Here is a 23,916-nt window from a genome sequence, read left to right on the forward strand (position 1 = left end):
TTTCTGCTGTGGTTCTTCTCATCGTGTCTTCATGAACACGTAGGAATTTTCTCTCCTTGTCACGAGTCTAAGTGCTCTAGGACTGTGTATTTTGACAAAGCCCTATATTGGTTATAGAATCTTCTCCAAAACTTATCAACTCCAAAAAGCCAAACCACCCTAAACTGAGGAAGTTTTGAGGAGAGAACCACAGCAGTAATAGCCTGCAGGGTCACGTGCAAAAAAAAACCAGGAACGACCTCAGGAGCATTATTACTTTGACTTACCTGATTAGGGAACCTGATTAAGGTAACAAGATGCTGGAAATAGCCTTAAATTTAACAACTCAGCTCATTCTGAAATAAGTATAGAACATGTTATAGAACAAACACGTACAGATGCTATGGGAATAAGATGTGCTTTCAAGAACCAGAAATCTGGTCCTTAGCTCCAGGAAATAAGTGGACAGACAGATAGATACTTGTGTTAATTCAAGTATAAGTTGTCATGAATAAGATACAGAGAAACCAATGATACTTCTGCAAGAAAAGCAAACAGCAAAGATAAAGCCTGAAGGAAAATTACCTGATTCTTTTTAAAGGAGAAAATACTTATCTTCTGATAGTTCTACAGCAGTAACTTTCCCCTGTTGTCCAAGATGACTAATATACTACAGATACTCTATTTTATCTGATGGATACAGACTCAGTACAGTGAGAGCTACTAATTATAGCATTAGTGAAGAACTGTGTGATGATAAGCCTTGATATGACCCTGCTCTGAAGCTCAGACAAACTTATTTTGCTCATGGAGAAGTAGGCTCTTTAGTAATTTCACATGGAAACGTTATGCAAACACTAGTTTGTTGCAAGCTGAAATTTTACCAGTATACTTGCTGGCACAATTTGGTTTCATGTTATGTCAGAATCAGAACAAAACTTTGGTATGCCAAGAAACTACAGTTGCATTATATGATGTTCTCTAGCTGTGCTTGTACTTTTGTTGTTGTTAATTGTTATTACAAGGACAGCATTCAGATATTCATTTCTGCAGCTATTGTATCTTCTTAATCATATGTAATGTTCCTTAAGAAGAGCATTTTGGGGCAAGATCATAGGCTAGAAACTAGATTCTGGAGAGGGTAGAGCTTTGCCAGCCATCTAACCTTAAGCCAGAGTCTCAAATACTGCTGCATCTATCATCGCCATTTCTCTCTCTCTCTGAAGAGCACTGGTAATACTTGCCACATCTTATGTTTACTTGCCTCAACAGATAGCAAACTTTTGAGGAAGACCTGATTCTTAACATATGTCACCTGTCACGCTGAGGTCCTGGGTAGGTGGCTAAATTAAGCACCTCCACAGTTTGGGGGGGAAGGCAACAAACTATCCTTCCCCTGGAAAACAAACCAAACCAAAACCAAACCAAACCCTTACTTGATTACTTATTATGAAGTCTCAGACCCGTTTTGTTCTCCAGTCTTCCAGGATTGTTTTATGCAAAAGGCAGCAGTAAATCCTACAGAAAAATAAATGGGAGGCTCCATGCATCAAGTGCTGAACTCCAGTCCACCTCCCTGTCTGATCTGCAAATCAGGTTGCTATGCAGATCCAATGAAGGAAACCCTGCTCAGCAGAACCATCAAAATTCACATTTGAGAATGAAGCTGAAGCCAACTCAGGACCATCAGTTTTGAGGAGTTTTATAGATGAACCACCTGGGTCTTCTGCAAAAACCAGAACATAGTCTCTACCCCTGCCACACCAAGCTGAAAGATCCTCTGCCCAGACCATTCACTCACCACTGGCCACCATGGCAGAACGGTGCATTACTGCAGCTGGCAAATAGTACTCGATTGTGCATGGTAGCAGCCCGAGGTAAGACTGACCCAAGCATCCCCCCGGCCACGTTGCCCAGCACAGATCACAAAAGCAACAGTCCAGTGATATTTAGCCTACTCTCAGTTTCTGGCTACCGAAGGACATCGGATTTTCAGTGAACATTGTTCCTCTCTGCTACACAGCAGTAATTACTATAGATCTGGCTTGCTGCAGATTGTTCCTGACAAAGCAGCTTCATCTGAGGTCTCAGGCATACCTGAGATATCCACGAAGTACCAACTTCACCAACAGTCTCTGAAAACAACTACACATCTGCTCTACTCAAATCTTCCTAAAAGAGTCTACATTTTTCATCACAGACTCATGCAGTCTTTCAGGAGCCTTTGCACTGCAGCACAATGCTTACAGCATCTGACCACAAACTAAAAGAAGAAACAAACACCAAAAAAGGCATCCAAAGAAGGTGCTTGACTACTTTAAGCAAATTCATAAAAACCCAGTTACATGAACTCCAAATGGCATCACTCTAATTTCCATATCGACCTGGCAAGACCATTTATACTGATTCTGTGCAACGGCACAGAAAAGGACACTGTCCAAAGGCTCCTGAAAGCAAGTCCCTAATTTCCATTCACATACTAGTCTTTAAACAAATACCACACTATATCCCCACTAGACATGCAAGTTAACATGTACTTCCAATGAATGTTCCACTCCTAAGACATGAGATTCTTATTTACCAGAGATATGCCCTAATAAACACACAAACTAATCAAAGTCTCTTTCCAAAGATCCTACCAAGACATGACAGGAATCAGAGGAAAAAGCCTTAGGCAGGCACAGGAATGCCAAGAAAGAAGTGAAATACTTGTCAGATTTATACAATCTAACCTTGCAAGAATTCATAAAAACACATTAAAAGTTACCATGCAATTTGGCAGGATCATTTTATGTCAACTTCTGCTTTTTCCTCATGCAGGACTCTGACATTGTTCTGTTTTTTTACTTTTATCAGAAATTAATAGGGCTTATCAGAGCAGCTTTAGTGTGATGGTTCTGTGCTACAATAATACCCCATGTATAGTCATTTACATTAAATCCTTTTGCTAAATACATATTGTTCCCATCAGTGAACAAACAGCCTATCCCAACATCCAGATAATTTGTTTTAACAACATGTTACTGTTCTTGGGTAATGCAACAAAGCAGGCAATCACAGATGAGCGAGCAATATGCCAATAAAATGGAAAGAAATAAATTAGTATCATGGTAACACATGTGTCTTCACAATTAATAAATTCCACTCCATCAGTCTGTGATTTAATTATGCATTATGTATAGGTCTACCATGAATCATTCATGTATTCTGTTAACTAAATGGCTAGATACAAAGCTTATGAGAAGAATATTTACATGAAAATATAAGTGTTCATGAAGAGTAGGACACAGAATGATCCTAAATTAATTTCTCGTTGCTAGGAGGTATTATTTTGGTGGATAAGGGTTTCATTTGATTGGATCTTCATTCAAAGTTGTTGTGTTTGGTGTTTCTTGCACGTTAGGATGGAGGGAAGGGGTGCTTTTTCAAATCAAAAGGATAACACGTTGGCCAGAAGAAACAGCTTTCCAGTACACTTCACTGTAATAAAGTGACTTTTTACTGCAACAGTCCACAGCTAAGGCTACTAAGCAATTACTCAACACACTCCTTTTCAGGAAACCAGCTCCTCCAGCTCTGTTGTCTACCACCAGATACCTAAATGAGGTTGCTCAAAGTAGGATCTGTCCCTGTGGTCTCCTCATTCTCCTCACCTTGCCAAGAACCATCTACACCAAGACTTCCAGTCTTCTTTTGGACTGACAGTGCTACAGATTAAGACATAAATGCTTCCTACAGAGAAGGAATGACCTCTGTTCCTTCCTACAGAGAAGGAATGACCTCTGTTCCTTCCTACAGAGAAGGAATGACCTCTGTTCCTTCCTACAGAGAAGGAATGACCTCTGTTCCTTCCTACAGAGAAGGAATGACCTCTGTTCCTTCCTACAGAGAAGGAATGACCTCTATCTATTCTTTTAAGAACACTATTCAGTCATTCTCTACTCAGAGGAATTATTCACTCCCTTACACTCAGGCCTAATGAAGAGGAGACTTATCCTTTCACAGTATCTGTTTAAAGATCACTGATGCCAAGAGTGCCAACTTTAGCTAGTTACAGATGAAACTCAGCTAGCAATGAACATCAAAACAAGGAGGCATGGCTGTTTAGAGTTTACAACCTGCCACTAAAAGAAAAGGTACCCAAAGAGACAGCAAAATTCAACAGGATCAGGCATTATAAGAGGCAAGAAATGCTTGCAAAGGCAAAAGAGGAGTCTGGTTATTTCTGAAGGGAGGGAAAGAGGGGAAGAGGGAGCAGAGGAGGTTTGGGGCAGCAGCCCACCTGGCAGTCTGATTTCTGGGAGGGTAGTGTGTTTCTGCATTACTTTGAACTTGTATTTAACTGTATATATATGCTTGTAAATTGTGCTAACCTGTAAATACAGCTTCATTCCTTAACTTCCAGCTGGCTGAGTCTAGTCTGGGTGATTTTATTGTGTGGGGGAAGAGGTAACTCCCAAGCTCTCTCACACCTAGAGCAGGTTACACAGGAACACATGCAGGCAGGTTTTTTAGAGTCTCCAGAGAAGAAGATGCCAACAGCCTCTCTGGGCACTCTGTTCCAATGTTCACTCACTCTCAAAGTAGTTTCTCCTTAAGTTCAAGTGAAACTTGCTATGTTCTAGTTTGTTCCTGCTGCCCTTTGTCTTAGCACTGGCCTCAGCTGAAAAGAACCCAGCCTCACCTTTGTGATCTCCACTCTTTGTATACTTTTATGAGATAGCCTCTCACCTTCCTCTTTTCCACACTAAAGAGTCCCTCAGCCTGTCATCATAATCTTCTTTGTAGCCCTCCACTGGGCTCTCTCCACTAGTTCCATGTATTTCTTGAGCTGGGAAGCCCAGAACTGGAGACAATACTCCAGATGTGGCCTCACCAGGGCAGAGCAGAAGAGAAAGAGCACCTCTCTCTAAGCAGAAATAAAAGTCTGCTCTGACTTTCCACTGATGCAATTCCATGGGAAATGTTCTACTTTAAAAGAACACATACGGTACACCGCATCTACATCAGCAATCCGCAGCATGTCCTCATACCCATCTCTGCCACCTCCAGGCTTCAGTACTGCTTTCTCACACATCTCCAGAGGTGGCAGCAGCAGTTTCCCCTCCCACCACATAAGAAGCTTCTCTTTTTGGAAATTCCTGAAGCTCTCCAACTTCACATGCATACCTCTGCTGTTGCAGAGGCAGATGAAGTGAACATCCTTCACTCTTCCTCACTAAGTGCCATGTCAGCAGGAGCTTGATGAACTTGCTGCAATTACAGACAGCCAACAAGCAAATGATAGCTCCTGAGCCTACAGGGTGCTACAGAAGAAAAAGCAGAAGACCATTCACCAGTTACTGTTCTTGTGTTTTCTCTTTGGGAGCTGGTTAAAATTGTGTGGGGATTCCTCTAGCTAAAAAGAGTTCTTAAGTAATCATCCTTCATTGCCACCCACAGCCTATCAAGTAGCACATGTTGCTGTGAACACAAAGCTTTCTGTGCAACGCAGTAATGTGAACACATCAAGAGCAGGCACACTCTCATCTAGAGTGTAGACTCTGGCTGATTGCCAGTTTAAAGACCAGGAGGAAACTACATGTATTTTTTCCTTTGGAGAGCTGTTCTCAGATGATAGTAACAATGTCAACTGCATAACTGCTGCAAAGAGCCTAGAGCATCAGAAGCAATTTTATACTCCTAAGCAAGAAGCAATTCCTTTGAGAGATAGAAAGAAGAATGTAGTTATCAGCAGGATACATATTTGGGGATTTGGGATTAGCTAGTGCTTGGTTTTAGGAAACACTAAGGTTAAATCCAGCTTCAGCTCTTCAGAGTTCAAGGAATGCGGGCAGCATCTTTCCTTCAACAGCCTTGCCACTGAGGGAACACAGCCTGAGTTCACCATCAGAAGGCCCTGCTGGTACTTCTGTAAACACCATGCCATCAGATCCAGCTCAGGACTGCAAGGCAAGAGACCTTTAGAGTACCTGCAAGTTATTTTTTTAAAAGGTGCAAACTAGGTGCTCAGGAGGACACCGAAACTAGAGAGAGGGAACTGCTGTAGTGAGAGCAATTGCAGGACTCAGTTTGTGTCAACAACACTAAGAGTGTCAGAGTTAAGAACTTCTGTGGCTGACAAGGAAATCCAAAGTTTAGGTAGTCACATAAAGTTTTGTTATTTTCCATCTACTTCCCTCTTCTCGCAGTGTGTATCTAGGATAAACAAATCCATGTGTTTTCAGCAAGCTCTTTCTGCCATCACTTTTAAAGCAGACCACAGAATCCTTTCCAAACTCTAACAGCAGCCTCATCTACCTAGGCCTGCAGGATGCAGAATGTCCCTAGCAGAAACGCTGAGTAGTCGAGCAGCACATCACAGGCTGCAGTTCTCATCCTGCTTTTAACAGCTCCAAGGACTGACATGGAACTGGAAAAGGTAGTTTTCCCCCAGAAGAAAGAGATCACCCAGATCACATACACATTCAAAACAACAGCATCAGCTGCAATTGGGGAAGATTCAACTCTTTTCAACCAGTTCCTATTGTGCTGCTAAAGAGGCAAAGAACTTGGTGACAGTTTTTACAGGATGCAATAGAAAATCCTGTTTGGTTCTACAGACAGTTGAAAATCCTGAGGGAGCAGAAGAAACAGAAGGAACTCCCTCTTACAATGGCAACCAGCTTTCTTCATGCTCCCATAGCCATCATGGACGCTAACTTTCCCTTCAGCTTAACGTACCATATCGATTCCTGAATAAAGAGAGATGGGAGGGGGGCAGGATTAAATGTAAGAACATTCTATGCCTATGCTGTCATTATTTTAATTTTGCTCTTTCTCTTCATCACCACTTCTGTTTAACAAATCATTTCAAGTTGTTTTAATAGTGTGGCAATTATCATTTATCATTACGCCTACCCACAGTTGAAAGCTACAGTCAGAGTTTAATGCTAGAGGGGATGTTGTACTTTGTCAAGTGTAAAAAGTTTGTAATGCATGCTGGCACACAAGTGTCAGAGGAGGGTATCAGAAATGAGCTATCTGCATTCATTCAGGCAAGGGGCTCAGGTACAAATAGACAGACCAAATGATCTAGGCTTCCCGCTTCACCTGGACCCATGAAGCCTCATGTGTCTTTTGATCATCACCATCCTGCAGACCATACACAAGAGCACGTGATTTTTTATGTCAACACCTTAACAAGGGAGATATTTAACTTCAGTTATGAGGAGGAAAGAATGAGCCAAGACCTTTTCAGGTGATGAGGTGTAATCTCAGCAACACTTAGGTCCAGGCATAAGGAAAAGAGCAACACCTGGGTTACATGGAAGCTGAAAACCTGGTGAAAATGTCTAAGTGCACACATGGCAGACCTCTTAACATGCCCCTAAAACATGTCTGTCTCATTACTGAGAAAGAATAAATCTAGTTTGTGCCCAGCAGCTACAGGAACGCAGGAAAACCATCTTTAAATGAAGATATAACAGACATTTTCCACAAAAAAATATTTGTCTTACTTTGGGGAAAAAAAAAGTTGCCTGCAGTAAGCTCATGCTCTGTACTAGATCACTGTACCAGATCACTGTACCATCTCAGTCGTAGCCAAAAATTTCAACAACATGTGTTAACACACAAACCTTTCTAAACAGCTTGGGATAAATTCCCTTCCAGGCACTGGAGCGAAGGAATTTTCTTTTTCTAGAGCACTTGAAAGACTCCGTAGATAAATCCTAGGCAAAGTGTCTGTAGCTGTACCAGTTCAGAAGCATGGGATCCACAGCTTCCTAGGATGCCTTGAAGCATAAGACCAACGTGTCTGAGCTTATTAAAGAAGTGAAAACAGAGAAGAGGCTTGACAGCTTTCTGGCTGGCCCTAGCCTATGCATATTATGCCAAGTCTGTTCTAGAAAATCACTTTAGTAAAAGGCTTCTTTATGTTTCTGAACTAGTTTGGTTTCATGAAACATTGAAGACCAGCTTTCGAAAGGGAACATGTCAGTATGAACATTGCTCTCATACAAAAACACCCCACAGTTAAGTGACATAACATTAATGTCACATTCTTACCCTATTTCTTTCCCATGACTGCCTGCTGCCTGGGCATTTTGATTAGTCACAGTCTAGTTTTGGGGATCCATTGTTTGCTGGACCCTTGTGTAACACAGAATAGAAGTGGACATAGAGTAGGAAAAGTTTTCCAGCAAGAGTTAATTGTTTCAGCTCATGAGAACCATGAAATCTGAGACACTCCATTTGTCCTGAAACATGCTGGAGGACCAAGCAACACATTAGCAGATGAAGGTTAACTTGTGTGAATTTAAACTACTGTTTGCTGGTGAAACAATCTTAACTTCCCATGCATGCTGGTGAGTTGTAAATAAGGAGGCCTCTCAGAGGCCTAAAAATCACAGTAAAGTTGCCTGCCCTCTTCCCAGCCCAGCAAAGTCACTAAAGCAGATGGCTTCACTCTTTCCTGGTTCTGTTAAACAGATCCACAAACAGATAAGAGACTTCTAAACCAAACTGTCATTTGAAATACCTAGCTCAGTCTTTTATCTGGAAACACAGGGAAGAAACCAAGACAGCTGAAAGCAGACCCATGAAGAAGAGTCTGTGTAGGAACTAGAAACATTTTTGTCCATTATAGACTGGTTTGTGCTCCCTGCCACCAACCAGGGCACTTACAAGGGCTGAAACACTGCTTTACTCCCACTGCATTTCTCATGCAATGATTGAGAAACAGTCACCTCCTTTACAAAGGCTGTTGTCACAAACTCTGCTTCTTCTTAGCAACACAGACATTCTGCTCACTGCTGAAGAATAAGGAGGAAATGATTCTCCTCTCATGCTTGCTGAAGTAGCAGCCAACAAAACAGTAATTGAAAAACTGAGGAGGAAAAAGTACACACACAGCTAGATATAGCTTAGTGTTTCCCAAACCACAGCATACACTGAAGGCTGGAAAGGGATAATGCAGAGGTACTAAAGGTACACTGTACCATGATGCAAGGGGGCAAAAGGGGAAGTTCAAACAGCACAGCCTATGTGAGAGGGTCTTGAAGCAAAGGATGCGTGGAGCACTGGTCAAGGAACAATGAGAAGACGCGTTTGCTACTCAGGCACGCTGTCCACACAGCAGACTCTCACTTTTCCTCTTTGCCTCCCCAATTTCTGTTTCTCTGTTCATGTTCTCTCCTCTTTGGTTAGAAGCTCTGTTATGTGTTTGTTCATATAGCATCTCACACAAGAGAGCCTGGTCGCCCACGAGCTCTGCCCAGCGGTTGCTGAAGGGACGTATCAGGCACCTCACTGAGTCAACTATTTAACACATACAGGAAGAAAGTTATTTGTAAGCAGCTGTTTTGAGTTACACTCTGCAGTGTTCATTTTCCTAAGCTAAGCAATTCACAGCAGAAAAGATTCACTCATGAAGGTAGCGACTGATAATGCAGTGATGACTACACAGATGCATTCTGTTAAAGTAGAGCAAAATACAGGACTAGAAGTAAATTTCAGAGACTAAAATTGGGTGTTACAGACTTCCAGTGTATTAAGAAATTAAAATCTATTTAAAATAATTGAGAACATGGAACAGGGACCACTTGTCATTTTGAAAGGGCAGTTTCCACAAAGCAGCATTCGTACAAGCCACATTATCATACACGAAGTGGAAGCCAGCAACATCTCCTTGCAATCAGAGGTCACCAGCACCCACTACATCTCGAAGTGGCTGTCAGTTTTATAATTAATCTGTGCTGATGGATCCATTAATTGCAGCAGATCACAGTGCTCAAGCAATGTAGGTCACAATGCTCTAACAATACCGATACAAAGCAGTCAATGTTTCAAATGACCTCATGCCAGACATTTCTTTCGCAGAAAAGACCTCCACAAAGTGAAATCCTTGCACCTTTCTTCCTCTCTCTTCATTGCAGTCTCCCATCATAAGGAAAGACCAAGCTGAGGGCAGACGTGGGGAAAAGTCATTTGCTATGCTGGTAAATGTTAGAGGCAAACGCTGTACTGTCAGTTGCAATTTGATCTTACAAACTGCTTCATTGGAAATTTTATGTATAGCAATAAGATTTTCTGCTGCACTAAAAATAAATCTGTCCATCCAATTACCAGCAAATTATCAACTATTAGCTTCATTAGTGAACAGTAATTTTTTCCTATCCTATAGGGAGAAGGGAAGCTAGAAAAATTCTACCCCTGCCTAACTTCAGTGCAGTTACAGGTCAGCTGTTTTCAATTCATGGCATTTAATGTGCCCTGGTCACCACATGGAAGAACACAGAACTATGGAAACCTGTGATGGTTAAAAAAGTTCTGCAAGGAGTGGCCCTACGTGAGTCTTGTGTACATACATGCTGCCTGGCTGCACTGATGTGGGTTCCTCACAACACCCTGCAGACACATCCTTTCTGCACCAGCCATGGCCAGCCCAAGAGCACAGCTCCCCTGCAATACAAGGAGATCACCTGGCTCCCGACATACACCTGGACTACTCTCAACAGTTCAAAAAGTGGAAAAGCTAGTTAGAGCAAGCTTGTAGCCTTAATTCCAAGTGCTTTATAAGCAAGTAACCTCTACCTGTTCCTCGGGCAAAGCAACTATTACTAACCACAACTTTTGCACACGGTTCCGATTCTGCATGGCTATTAAGAGTGTTTAGTCACACACAAGAAGCCTTTCAGTGCTACAAAACACGGAGGCAGCAGCCTGCATGTTCTTGATTGCCACCTACTGGCATGCTACGTATCAGAGCAAGTCTTACAAACACGCACAGACTACAATTCAGCCTCACTAAATCGTTGCTTAAGTGCCCAGGATAAATAATTTTCTAGTTCTCAACTTCTCTCGAGTGCTGTGCAACAACAAAAACAAAGAAAAAAATAGCCTCACAAAGCCACTACTTGATGACAGATCTAAAGGATCATAAAATCAGAAACTTTGCTTTAGAGAGGACATAGAGGTGCTCCAGTGTGTTGGTTTTGAGCTGGCTTCTGGTGGGTTTTCTCGAGTTTACCAGGCATGGGCTCTGAATGCCTGCATGGCCAGTGTGACACTGTGCCAAGACTGCACATCCCACTGCATCCTGCCTGCCCCTCTGCAAGGCATCTGCTGAACTGGGAATCAAGAGGAACCAGCTCAGAGACTATGCTACAGACTCCCAGCTTCCCGAGAAAAGAGCCTGGGAAACTCCAAAGCCTCTAATGACTTTGGGACCGCTGACAGCAACCCCTCCACGTGCTTTGGGTGCTGTCTGGTATTTTGTGAGTAAATTCTTACAGCCTCTTCTAATTCACTAATTGCCTTCTGCCACATGCAGAGAGATGCTTCCTATGTCCTCTAGTGGATAAGCAGTATAATTAACTGCAAGAATCTGCTGTGTTTGCATTTGCTACTTTAAGAAAATAAGTGCTCTAGTTCTGCCTGTTCCCTGTGTGTATGGATTTCCATGCTGTGCACTTTTGAACCCTGAGAATGAGTTTTCTGGCGAGTTGAACGTTAACAAACAGTTTTCATAGTGATTGACACTCTTTGCCTGGACACGAAGTTTCACACAGACTATTAATTTTGCATAATCCCTCACACTCGTGACCACACTGACTGCAGTGTGGCCATACCAGAGACAGGCACGGTCCAGCCTAATGCCTGCCAACTGCAGAATAGGGCTTCATGGAAACTAAGCAATGAGGCACAGCTCCAAGTGCCCAAACACTAGTTGTATTCCTCCACTACTGCTCTTGACTACTCGTAGAAGCCTACTTTTCCACAAATACTTCCCTTTGTCTAGGCTACCATTCAGTTGTTCCAGAAATGCAGATCCTATCAAAGCATCTGGTTGAAAAATCATCATGAATAGGCCAACAGCTGGAAATGTGTCATACACAACTGCATTTTACTGTGTATCCACAGTGTCCTTTCATCTGACACCTGTCTGTCTGTTATCTAACCACAGTATACAGGCAAACTTGTGCTGCTAGAGGTGCAAGGGATTTCACAAGGGGCCCAAGCTCCAAAAAGTGCTTCTAAGATACCTGTTTGTGCAAGGCATATACACTTTCTCACAGCCTGACCTCCAGACAGCTCTAAAAGCACTCAGACCCTAGATGTGCTCATCAGCCGCTTACAGGATGCTCTGTGAGCTGGGAACCTGCCAGGCCAAGTTTCTCAAGCCTTTTTGCTGTATTGTATGTAAAGGCCCTCAGGAAAAGCCAAGGAAAGCTTCCCTGATGCAAAACCCTTAAATGCTTAAGGCAAGAGAAACAGAAGTTTTGTAGTAACTATAATAGCAACACTATTTGCAGACTTGAGTATAGGAAACTGAAACACAAAAGAAGAGTTTGTCACATCAGAGTCCTTTCCAGCCTGAACAGATGATGTCAGGTCTCCCAAGTGCTAGAGCAAACTACACAGCTCATATCATAGAAGAGAAGCACCATTTGAGTGTAGAGACAAGCAGTTTCCTCCCTCAGCCTATTAAACAAAGCAGGAAGGATTTGTGTGCACGCCTGCTGTATCTGTATATGCTGCACATCCAGGTGGGATGTGGATCCTTTTCCAGTGATCTTGTAATGTTTTCTGGAGGGGAGAGAATTTGGGTTTTTTAAGTCAAACCTCCAGAAAGAAAGCTTTCATGCTGTTGGATACTAGTCTGGAATAGCAGAGGAGCCTCTGACAGGTCGGATTCTTAATCTGAAGGATTCCACATTGGCAACTGACAGTCCTTGCAAGGAAGAAGCACCTGAGTACTTAATAACTGAGAATTAACCATCTGACAATAGGCAAGGTACTTGCTCAGGCATTAGTAAGGAAACAGAGTGACACCTTACATGAAAAGCTCCTTGAATGCCACTTAAACTTGTCAAATTGCAGAAAATAGAGCTGCAAATTGATAAAAATCAAGGTTATTCATTATGTGAACTAATGTCTAATTTTCTAAAATTGCATCCATTTTACACAAGTTAAACCAAAAGAGATTCTCTGCCTGAAATATTAATGTGCAGGAACAATCCTGGACATCTCAAGCTTCCCAGCACCATCATACAGCTGTAATTCATTCAGAGATCCTACAGTTAGAATACACCAAACCAGTCACCTTCTCTGGCTTCCTGTAAAACACAGATCATATCATTCCCTAAATGAATTCCCTGCTTCAGCTAGAGCACACTGTCAAAGAGAGGGTGAAATTGCCAGCCAAGAAGAATCCACAGCAACTCTTGGTGAGACACTCCAGTGCTTAATTACTCTTTTTAAACACAACTCTTTTCTTCTAGCCTAAATTAATCCAGCTGCAACTTCCAGCCAGCAGCAATTACAACACACTTGTCAAGTAGACAGAAGAACATTTCTGGGCCTTATATAGGTACTTAGAGACTGGTCAAGCCACCTTTAAACCCCTGCTCAATAAGCTAAAAAAGATTGTGCTCTCAGAGCATGTCACTGAAGAATATGTTTTTCAGAGCTTTTAGTCATTCTGACAGATTGCCTCTGATCCTCCTCCAATTTATCAGCATCCTTCTAGCATTGTTGAAATGAGACCTGGGCATACTATCACAAAAGCAATTGCACCAGTGGCAAAGGCATTACCTCCTGACTCTCATTTAACAATCTCTTGTTTTCACAGCCAAAGACCTCACTAATTCTCGTGTTAACTAGGGGAGTGGTTATTCATCAGATGCCCCAAGTGCCTCCTAGAGTCCTCCCATTCTCTAAAGGGTCTTTCTACTCTGCAAGTGCAACCTCTTTCCTTGCCAAATTTAACTTTTGGTCCTATTAAGAGACTATATATTTGATTCTTTATATTCTCCTCTATGGTATCACTGTTTTGGAAACCTGCTATCACAGAATGCCACTGTCACTGTTGACACAAGACTGGAGGGAGCCTATCTGCAGACTAACGACCTGAGTATTTGTTTCACTGGTTAAAAAAAAAGCAAATAACAAAGCTAGGAAGCAAATGCTGCAGGAGCTTATTAAAAAGACAGCTCAGCAATGATTACTTCTTAATTATCACATTTAGAGACCTGTCACATCTGGCCAGTTGATCATGTCCTTACTGTGTACCATGCTAATTCTTCAGCACCTCTTTCCCAGAATGTCCTGTGGTAACAAGTCAACTGCTTTAGAGATGTCTAGAGTCTTTCCTTTAATCAACTAAATCTATCAAAAACGAGATCAAGTTAGTTTGACAGGATCTTTTTTCCATAAATCCATCTTGACTGACATTAGTTATATTATTACTCTTTTTAACTCTTTGCTCCTCCAATTCCATTATCAGCTATTTTATTATTTTGCACAGAATAAACATCAAGTTGTCAGGGCTGTAATTACAGGGTTTGTCTTGTTTATCCTTTTTACATATTGGCACAGCATTATGTTTCTTCCAGGCTTCTGGAACCTCCCCACCAAAACAGGAATTAAAATCCTCAGTGTCCCAGAGAGACAAAGGTGCCATCATTTTAAAAACTGTTTATGAGTGCATGGGGCAAGTTTGCTCCACAACAACTCATGTGGCAGGGGATGTGCAACAAACGTCTCACTGAAGCACAATTAAGCCAGGAACAAACAATGAGAAGGGACAAATGAAAATGAGAGATGATAGATAGCTCTATGTAGCACACTGTCAGGGACTTGAGATGCCATTGTAATAATTTAAGACTCCTTTTGGAGAGAAGCTCTCAGCAGCTGTCTCTGACCTCTCTGTCCAATGGAAGTAAAGAGAGAACACCTGAATGCTGCTTTGTGTGGTTTGACAAGAGACTACCACTACAAAGCCAAGTGGAATTCCATTAAATGCCTTCACAGCCTTTGCTCAGTGATGTCAAGCTCCATACCACTGCAGAGAGGGGAACAAATACTACAGGCAAGGAGAACAACAAAGGGGGAGTTAACAGGGACGAAACCTGCATGTACCACTCACTGCAGTCATGCAACTATAGCTGCTCTGCTCTCCAGGGCTATACTATATCCTGTGTTAGCAACGAGCAGAGCCAGGACATTTCGTCTGACAAAACATTTAGACAACAAAGTCTTGCTGGTAGAGATGTTATAGGTCAAGTTTGTTATTTGCCTTCAAAAACAAGCAGCAGTGTTTCATTTTCTGAAGAGAGAGAGTTGTGCAACACAAAACCCCAGGAAACTTGGTAATCTCAACGACCACTCTCATCCTGGAAAAGAACCCTGGCCTTTAACAGTGGAGAAGATGGACTGGACATGGGGACCATGTGTTTTCAATCTTATCCCATCACATTGCTCAAATTAATTTAGGTAGGGAAAAAGGGAGAAATTAGATTTCTGGCTCAGAAAGAGCAGGATCCCAAGCAGTGAGGCAGTATGGTGAAGAACAAAACAGAGATGTGCTTTTTAAGTACAAGGATAACTGCACTTAATGCCAGTAATCTGAAAGCACAAGGAATTCAGCTGCAAGGGTGACAATACTGGCAAGGGAATGCCAGTTGTGCCTCACTTTCACGGTAGCAGGCTCAGGGGGAAAACACCAAGAAAACCCCACTGTCCCAGAGCTAGCCAAATGGGCCAGTAGCTCAGAAGACAAGCATAACCAAAGAGGTCTATTTTAAAGCCACTTCTGCAGGAGGCTGCTGCCATTTTTAACATTGTCACCAGCAGTCAAAATGACAATTTCACAAAAACAGTACTGCAAGAAGGGGCTCCTCTACCTCCCTCCCAGCCTTGTCTTAGAAAAGAACAAGGAAAAGATTTTAATGAACTTTGTCCAAAAAACTGCATGCACAAACAAACAAACTCAAAGCAAGACAAGCAGATGGTGCCTTTACCAAACGGAACAGTCATTGACGTGCACACCCAGTGCCCTCTTCTTTCAGGTGGTGGTACTGTTGTTAGTCAGACCACTTGTCCCTCCAGAATACCAAGGCAGAAGAAATGCAGCAACTGATCAGTACCAGCAAGAAATGGGTATGACGAAATCTACAGCCAGAGTTGCAGACTTCTGCCAGGACAGGACGGTCCCCAGGAGACCTCCCCACCTCTCCTACACTCCAAAAAAATACCTTTTTCAAGAAAAATGAACAAAACCTTTTTATTATCAGGTGAAGTAACGACAGCATTCCTTGCAGAATTATTTAAGCTACATTATTTTCATATTTTCTTCAACAGAGCATTTTCTCAGGACTTCTATGCTCACTCCTCTGCAGTATTAGGAAACAGATCTGCACAGGAGATGTAGAACACCTAGAAAAGAAACCAACACAACACTGGAAAAGAAATTAAGATCATATCAAAAGAAAAAATAACTACACACCTTACAGTATGAAGTATTTTAGTATTTTTCATCTCCCATTTCTACCAATTTGCTATAGCAACATCATGTCAATTGACCCAGCTGATTCATTCTGACGTAAAATCTGAGAGGTACTCCATTTATCAACAAGGCTGTAGCTTCAGATTAGCTGTTGACTCAGCTCTTAAAACAGGACTTGCTCCTTTTCAGCCCATGTTCTCACAAAGCAGGGAAACAGCTGACAATAACTGAGAGCAGTTAAAGCCAGTGTTTGCAACATTCTAGACTTTTACACCGGGGAGTGCATCATTAACTCACGTCAAGCTACCTCTGCAGTTCTTGAGACCTCCTCACGTTGCCGAGCACAATTTAATAGACATAACCTCCTCAACGTTTTCCCCTTCTCCCATTAACAAACCTCTAACACCCCTGTGGCACCTGGAGCAATTGCTTGCACAGTGAAGCACTAGCAGAGAGGCATTTAAACTGCTCCAGCTGTCTTTCACACAGCTTTCAACACCACGTGAGCAGCAAACACTCTACAGACCAGAGCAATCCACAAACTGTAACTTCATTATTTACAGCAAAACTGGACCTTTACATGGACTGCAACAGTATGGCACAGACATCATAAAGCATCCTCTTCTAACCTTAAGAAGTCTAATTTCTAGAACAGAAACTGCTCGCTTCTTCATTAGCATCAAAATGTCACTAATGGTGCCACTAGACATCAAGCAGCATCCTTTTGAGAATCTGGCATATCCTTCACTCTCACAGCTTTCAGATGAGTACAGCATTCAGCTGAATAGCTTTTTAAACAAATGACATGTCACAGCCTTGACACAAAAAGGCTTGCACCTTGTCAATCATTCACTCACCATCAAGTTCAAATGCTCATCTTCAGATACGAATTTGATCTGCACTGCAGTTAATGTTAAATATGGACTCTCAGAAGAGTGTAAGTAGAAGCACAGAGCAAATGCAGCAAATCAGAGAAAATACCATGCCATTTGTACAGTAAATAGGTAACTTCTGTGGCATGTGGAAATTCAGGCAAGCAGAACAAAAGCTGAGTGCTAGATGACAAGGATGGAAACGTAGGCTGATATGAATGGCCTCCCATTTTAAACTGGTGACCTAAACATCCCAGCCCAAAGGTTAGCTACTGTTTTATCTATCAAGGTTGTTATACTGCAACTATCACTATAATATAACATAGCCAGTCAGGTCCTTTATTGCCAGAGAGAAATCCATACGTCTTTTCCAACACCCCAGTTATTTCTTTGATAGATGTGTAAAACAAAGCCCTATTGTGCAGAGCAAGTTGCCTGTACTAGCCAAGGCACCATTCATCAACCTGTTTGAGCCAATTCGGTTTGAACTTAAGCTATAGTAAAAATTAAACATAGCCACTTAGTAATTACTACTGTTTTGCCCAAATAATTCCAAACTTCCATATTCAACCTCTCCACTTTTATGTCACAACAGTAAATCAAATATCTTAAATGGTGCCTGTGAGGAAAAAGCAGAAGGCAACTAAAGGCCTAGTTTGAGGTTTCTGAAAGGTCCAGAAGAATTCAGTTCAAAAGGTCTGGATGCATAATACCTGCAGTTCACTTCAGAAATAACAATTAAAGATCCTGGAACGACAAAGGAAGTGGGTTTTGTGGAATCCAGATGCTAGTAGAATTGATAATAATGCAACACATAAGCTACAGGAAGGGCCTTGTTTAATGCTACCCTCTTAGAGAGTGATTTTTAGGAAGTCATCTTGACCTCAATCTGCTCTCCTCCCCATTTCCCACCTCCTTCTCCAGAGGGCTCTCCACAGCATGGTACGGTATTTCACAATTACATTTTTAATAGCCAACTACATTTAGCCTAGAAGCTCATTTTCTGGCATAGCACTGCTCTGACATGACATTTGTGACCAGCCTGTTCCCAGACTTTTCCCAGTCCTCCCAAATCACTCAGTGAAGCCACTTTAACCATCTGTGCATGCTTGTCTACCATGGAGACTTTGCTGAGCTACCTTGCATAGCTGAAACAATTGAGTTTTTGCCTGGTGCATCTCAGTTCACAGTGAAGGACATTCTGGTTTCTTCCTTTAATCACAGTGCTAACCATCTTAGACAATGAATGATTACACAAACTGGTCAGTCAGCTGACATCATCTAAGCTGATACACAAGAGTTCAGAAGTTATTGATTCTTGCAGATATTAATATCCCATTGAACAGCTTCATCTAATTAACTCAATTTAATTTAATGCCACTCATTCATTAGTTTGAGCTCTTAACTTCCACATGCTAGGTTAGCTGGACTCCTGTCTCTTCGGTTTCCTTTTAAACTGTTTTTCATGAGTCAGGCAAATCTACACTGTATTTGCAGCCAAAGACCTCAGGAACCAACGCAAGAGCAGCAATCCTCAATAAAGCTAAGTTTCTCTAATAAAGCAGGCTCCATTTAATCACTCTTTGAATGAAGAATGAAGCTGCAGCTTCATTGAAAATGGCTCCAATGCAAGACATTCCAAAGACTCCAAGCAGTGGATAACTGGCACACCAGGACACAAGAGTTTGATTAAATGATCCTCTGGGAGACTGTCACTGTGTTCTCTCTTTTGGTATTTTGGTGCTCTTTCAAGCTACCTTAGGAAGGCTAGAGGCAGAGCATGCATCCTCTTTCCACAGCAGTCTCTGTGTACAGGCCCTCTTTCTGCTTTACTGTGCCAGCACAGCACAACCATACTTCTCATACTAAGCCATTTCATCTAAGGAGGTCTCTTGGAAATGAACCCTGGCATGGGGGAGAGAGAGAATGTAATAGCATGTCCTGAAGCGCTTAAAGCAGTATATTTTCCTCCTGGTTCTAAATGATTTTATTACATCTCAGCTTTTCACCACATTACCTCAAATGGCAGGAACTGGCCCTCCACTCAATTTCATAGCATTGTCATTACTGCAGAGCAGCATCTCTTTTAATGGCGCCAAGGTTAGCAGCTCCAGACAGAAAACAAGCATGATGGTAGGGTGCCCATTTACCCACTGCTACCTCATTTCATCAGCCATTTATCAACACATTCTTCATCTGGCAAAATAAAAATCAGTGGTAGGTGGAGCACTTTCAGTGGTGTGATACAGGTGGCAATGCAGCTGAGATCAAACACTTTCATCTTGCCTCCAGAGCCAGTTTGGCTGCAGACTGGCTGCTTCTCAATTAGAGACTGCAGTATTTCTGGCAAGGGTTAAACACACATTCTACAGCTGGGTGTATGCTTAGCTATTGCTTTCTTACTGATGGAACAGACACTTTTTTCTTACTAACTCGTTCACCTTTTCTCCAAGGCTCACGAGAAAAGAAAAGCCTGTATCAAGTTAACCACGAGCGAGATAGGAATCCTTTCAAAGCTTTAAGCAAGTGAGACCAAAATATTAGCAGACTGATGTTGCAATAGGGTTTACAAACCCTCTCACACACTGCAGTAAACATTTCTCTCAGTTTCCTACAAGAAAAGGGTTATAACTGTATTGTTAAGAACAAGCCCCAGGGAGCTTCAGAAGACCTCCTAGCTTGCTGCCTGAACATCTTTACACCAGGTTGGGGTAACAGCAACTGCCCAAGAACCACTGGCTTGCAGGAGGAATTTTACCAAGCTTAGTTTTTTTGGATATACACAAGACACTTGAGGAGTACCAACATTCCAGAGAGTAAGAGGTACTATAGCAGCAGGAATTCTTATCCCTCTCTGGATTTTATATTCAATATATGAGGCAAATACAAATTAGCTACCCCACTGCTAAGAGTGCTCCTGGAATCAAGTTTAATGACGACTTATTTTCATGTGTCAACAAAAATTACTTCTCTGTCATAGCTTGAAAGACTCACCAAGAAAGGATGATACAGAATCAAAACCCTAAGTCACACCAGCACAATGTTGTCTCTTTGACAAGACAGAGTATTGTAGAATGCAAACCAAGGAACTCAGAATCACAACTAGACATTTCCACATTTGCCATAAATTCTCCACTGTATCTTCAAGGACGTTTACTACTTTGTCTGATTTAATACTGTAGTGGAATACCTCAGATCTTTACTTATCTGCACACCCAATGCCTCTCTACATCCCCTGCAGAGTCCATGGCAGGACAGTATGCCATTCTCAGTTTAAGCTTCTACAGATTTCTGCCAAAGTGTTTGTATTTGCTTCAGCTGGTAACCAGGATGCTTGGTTTTCCAATTTAAAGCCAAAAGACTTGTAGTCTCACGCCTCATACAAAGATCAGTAACATCTGGCTGATGAGTAACATACTAATTTATATATACTTATTTACATAGAAGTATTTAAAGCATTACCTACTGGAAACTTCTTCTCACCCCCATGTTCAGGTTAGTTTCTCATCCAGTAATGTATACATTGCATTTTGCACTTTACAGATTCCTAGTGTGTATGTAATTCAATAAATCAGCACTTATAAATCAACAGAGTCTCTGTACTGCATCCATCTTCCCACTCCCTACCCTGAAATGCTTTGTCAGCAAAGGCTTGAGCTATTGGTTCTGCAGGTGCATGTAGATCAATATTAAATACATGGTAGCTTACTCTGCAGTGACTAATACTAGCACTGCTTCAACAGTCATTCAACAAGTGTAGTTACCTAGGTGAGCACTTAACACTGACCAAAATCAGTGCTATTGAGACAAAGAACAGAGATCCTCCCTTAAGGAATTATTACATTGGCTGTGGGCCATCATGTTCCTTAAAGTTTAGTAAGCAGAACCACAGTAAAAGATGCCAGATGGTCCAGTACAAGCTGATGGGTTACAGCTAGCAGCCCCTTCACAAAACTGCTGGAACCCACAAACCTTGGCTATCCTGAGAGCAGACACATCCAAACTATGTAAAGCATATCTACCAGCTTCATTTCTAAACATATCTATCAGCTTCATTTCTGTCTCTTTCCACAGGGGAAAAAAAAAAATCTATACACAGAACTCTCACTTCACCTTTCAGTGAAAAGTAGAGTCAAAATTTTCTACATATTTGAGGTTACAACTTGTCTGAGACTCAAGGAGGTAGAACCACAGAATGGTATAAAACATCAGGCTGAAGCAGCCACAACTTCACATGAACTGTTTCCATCTCCAAAAGTAATCCTGATTGTTAACTGCATCAACATTTGTAATTTAAAATAGAACTTCATAGAATCAACCAGGTTGGAAGAGACTTCCGAGATCATCCAGTCCAACCTATCCCTCAGCCCTAGACAGTCAACTAGACCGTGGCACTGAGTGCCTCATCCAGGCTTTGCTTGAACACTTCCAGGGACGGTGACTTTTGCTGCTGAAGTACCACATGATTTTAGGCAGAGTACAATCACAAGGTAATGAAAGGCAAAGCACTGAGATATGCAGTCAGTAGGTGCTGTGAATACTGTTACAGCTGGATCCCTGCTCTGTCGCAAGGGCACCTTCAGTACTCACCAATATGAAATAGGCAGGCTACTACATTTACATGTTGTCTTCATGTTCCAGCTGCTTTAGGACAAGACAATAGTCCATGGAGAATGCCTCTCTGCTCTTTCCTCTTGTTCTTTCACATAGCCTTAAGCTGCAGTGCTCTCAGCCAAATACCACAAAAACCAGACTTTCATCCTCCATGGCATCACTCCACCCCACAGGGGAAACACATCAAAGCTGTCAGTCCCACATGCACATCACCATTTACTAAGAAATCACCCTGTCCTCTTACTCACCCACCCACCCCTCAACAGCAACTTCACCACATGCATGTCAGCTTTCAGTATGAAATGGAAAAGCCTGCAGCCAAAGCAACAGCTGTCACAGCTGATTTAGGCATCAGTAGAAAAGGAAGTGGAGAAGACTGAAACTCTGTAGTCTGTGCTGTTACTTGTATTACAGAATGCCTTGATCAGCACTGTTACAGGTGCAGTACCTATGCCCACTAAGACTCTTGACTCAAAGCAAAGCCTCAATACAGGAGTAAGGCATCTACAATGACCACTTGGCTTGGCTGAGGTCACAAAAGGAAAACTGGGATTTGTTTCTCCTCTTCTCCGACACTGATCATCATTAGGTCAGGGAATAAGGGGGCACTCAAGTGCAAGAACTCCAGCAGTACACAAAGAGTCTTTAAGAAGGAAATCAAGTGGGCAAGCCTTGAAAGTGCAGTTATCAAAGTGGTAGATCAAACTTTCAAGCTAATGCTCCTAAGCTGCTTCCGAGCTCCATTATCTGCAGACTGTTGCAACAGGTGAAAACATGAACCCTGGACCTACTGCATGAATCCAGAGCAAGCAATTCAGCAGCTGCTGTCCCTCTCCTGAACTTCAGTTCTTTTAAGGCTTCACCAGAAATCTATACAACCCTAGCCCAAGCCACAGCTTGTAACGGAGCTTTGGTGGTGGATTTCATTTGTTTGTTTTCCTTCTAATGGAGCTTAATTTCCACTCATGGATGATTCAAGGTAGAGGCAAGGGAAGAACTAAGGCTAACTATAAGTCTTTTGACTGCTCCACTAGCACCAGTTATGTGCTCCCCTACTTTAAGATGCTGCTGAAGCCACGTAACTTCACAGTCCTCACTGCTTTGAAGGATGCATTTGCTCTGACCTCCAAGCATATCTATGTTTGTACTACTGTGTACATGACTCCACGATGCCAGATGCAATGCATTTGCATAATAAGAAATAGCTCCTGCCTCCAAAAACAGTCCTAATTTAAAACAATGTGCAACAAGGGGAATGAACCAAACACCGAGGGCAATGTAAGAGGATGGAAAAACTATTACAGGAACAGGTGTTTTCATTGATGATCTCTACTCCTTTCTTGTTTTTCACAGAGCTTAGATGTTTACAACCCACACACCATAAAGGCTGAAACTATGAGTTGGGTTTTGAGGCTTTTTCTGGTCCAGAAGAGGGCAGAAACATAGCATAAAGCTATCTTAATCCTGGGAAATGCAGCTGGTCCAATTCACTTTCAAGCATGCAATTACAAGTGACAGGGTGATTCTCCAGAGGAGTGTTAGGGAAGGCAAGGATTTAAATGCTACTCTGAATTTTGCAACAGGTGAAGGTACTTACCTCTCCTGACCTGACTCTGCTTCTTATGACCAATTTATTCCATTCTTCAATACCTAAAAAGAACAAGGGAGAGAAAGAAAAATCGTGTGAGTGTAACTCTTCTTACTCACGTCTGCAGCAAAGGACATGTTTAATTTCTAGCATGCCCACTACACACACCCCTCTACAGATTGTATCTCTCAGAATCCACACCATAAGGGCATGACATTCCCCCCAGATTGCAATAAGGACATTCATTTTCAGATACCAGTGCTGCTGCTTAGGCTAACTGCTGCGAATCAGGAATTTGCTATAAAAATAACAACAACCAAACAAACAAAACCCAAAAAAACCCCCACAGAACACTCATGTGCCAACAGAAAAGAAAACGTGTGCCAAGCTCTTTTCCAAGAAGATCATGCTAGAAAATTGGGCAGTGATCTGAAAGGATAACTTCAGACAAATAGACTCATATGCAGCCCATGTACTTAACCTGTATGCCAACAAGCAATATAGCACAGTTCCACTATTCATCCCATCTGATTGTAGAAGGATGGGAGTTGGAAGCTTTGAGCTGCCAAAACGCCATCCACTAGCCAAAAGGT

The 23,916-nt window shown here is 42.1% G+C and overlaps 1 long non-coding RNA gene across 2 annotated transcripts in view; it reads right to left on the minus strand.

Moving 5' to 3' along the window:
- The window catches only part of LOC135176387 (uncharacterized), a 116,159-nt gene that overhangs the window by 86,238 nt on the left and 6,005 nt on the right, over window positions 1-23,916 (minus strand). The window contains exons 2-3 of one of the 2 annotated variants that reach the window (XR_010302631.1): window positions 23,333-23,385; window positions 16,000-16,179 (exon numbers count right to left, since the gene is read on the minus strand). This is a non-coding gene — a long non-coding RNA (uncharacterized LOC135176387). Of the gene's footprint in view, window positions 1-15,999; window positions 16,180-23,332; window positions 23,386-23,916 lie in introns of those variants that run through there. The other variant, XR_010302632.1, reaches the window with a different exon arrangement.

This window comes from Pogoniulus pusillus, chromosome 6 (assembly GCF_015220805.1).
Source record: "Pogoniulus pusillus isolate bPogPus1 chromosome 6, bPogPus1.pri, whole genome shotgun sequence".
Taxonomy (NCBI): Eukaryota; Metazoa; Chordata; class Aves; order Piciformes; family Lybiidae; genus Pogoniulus; species Pogoniulus pusillus.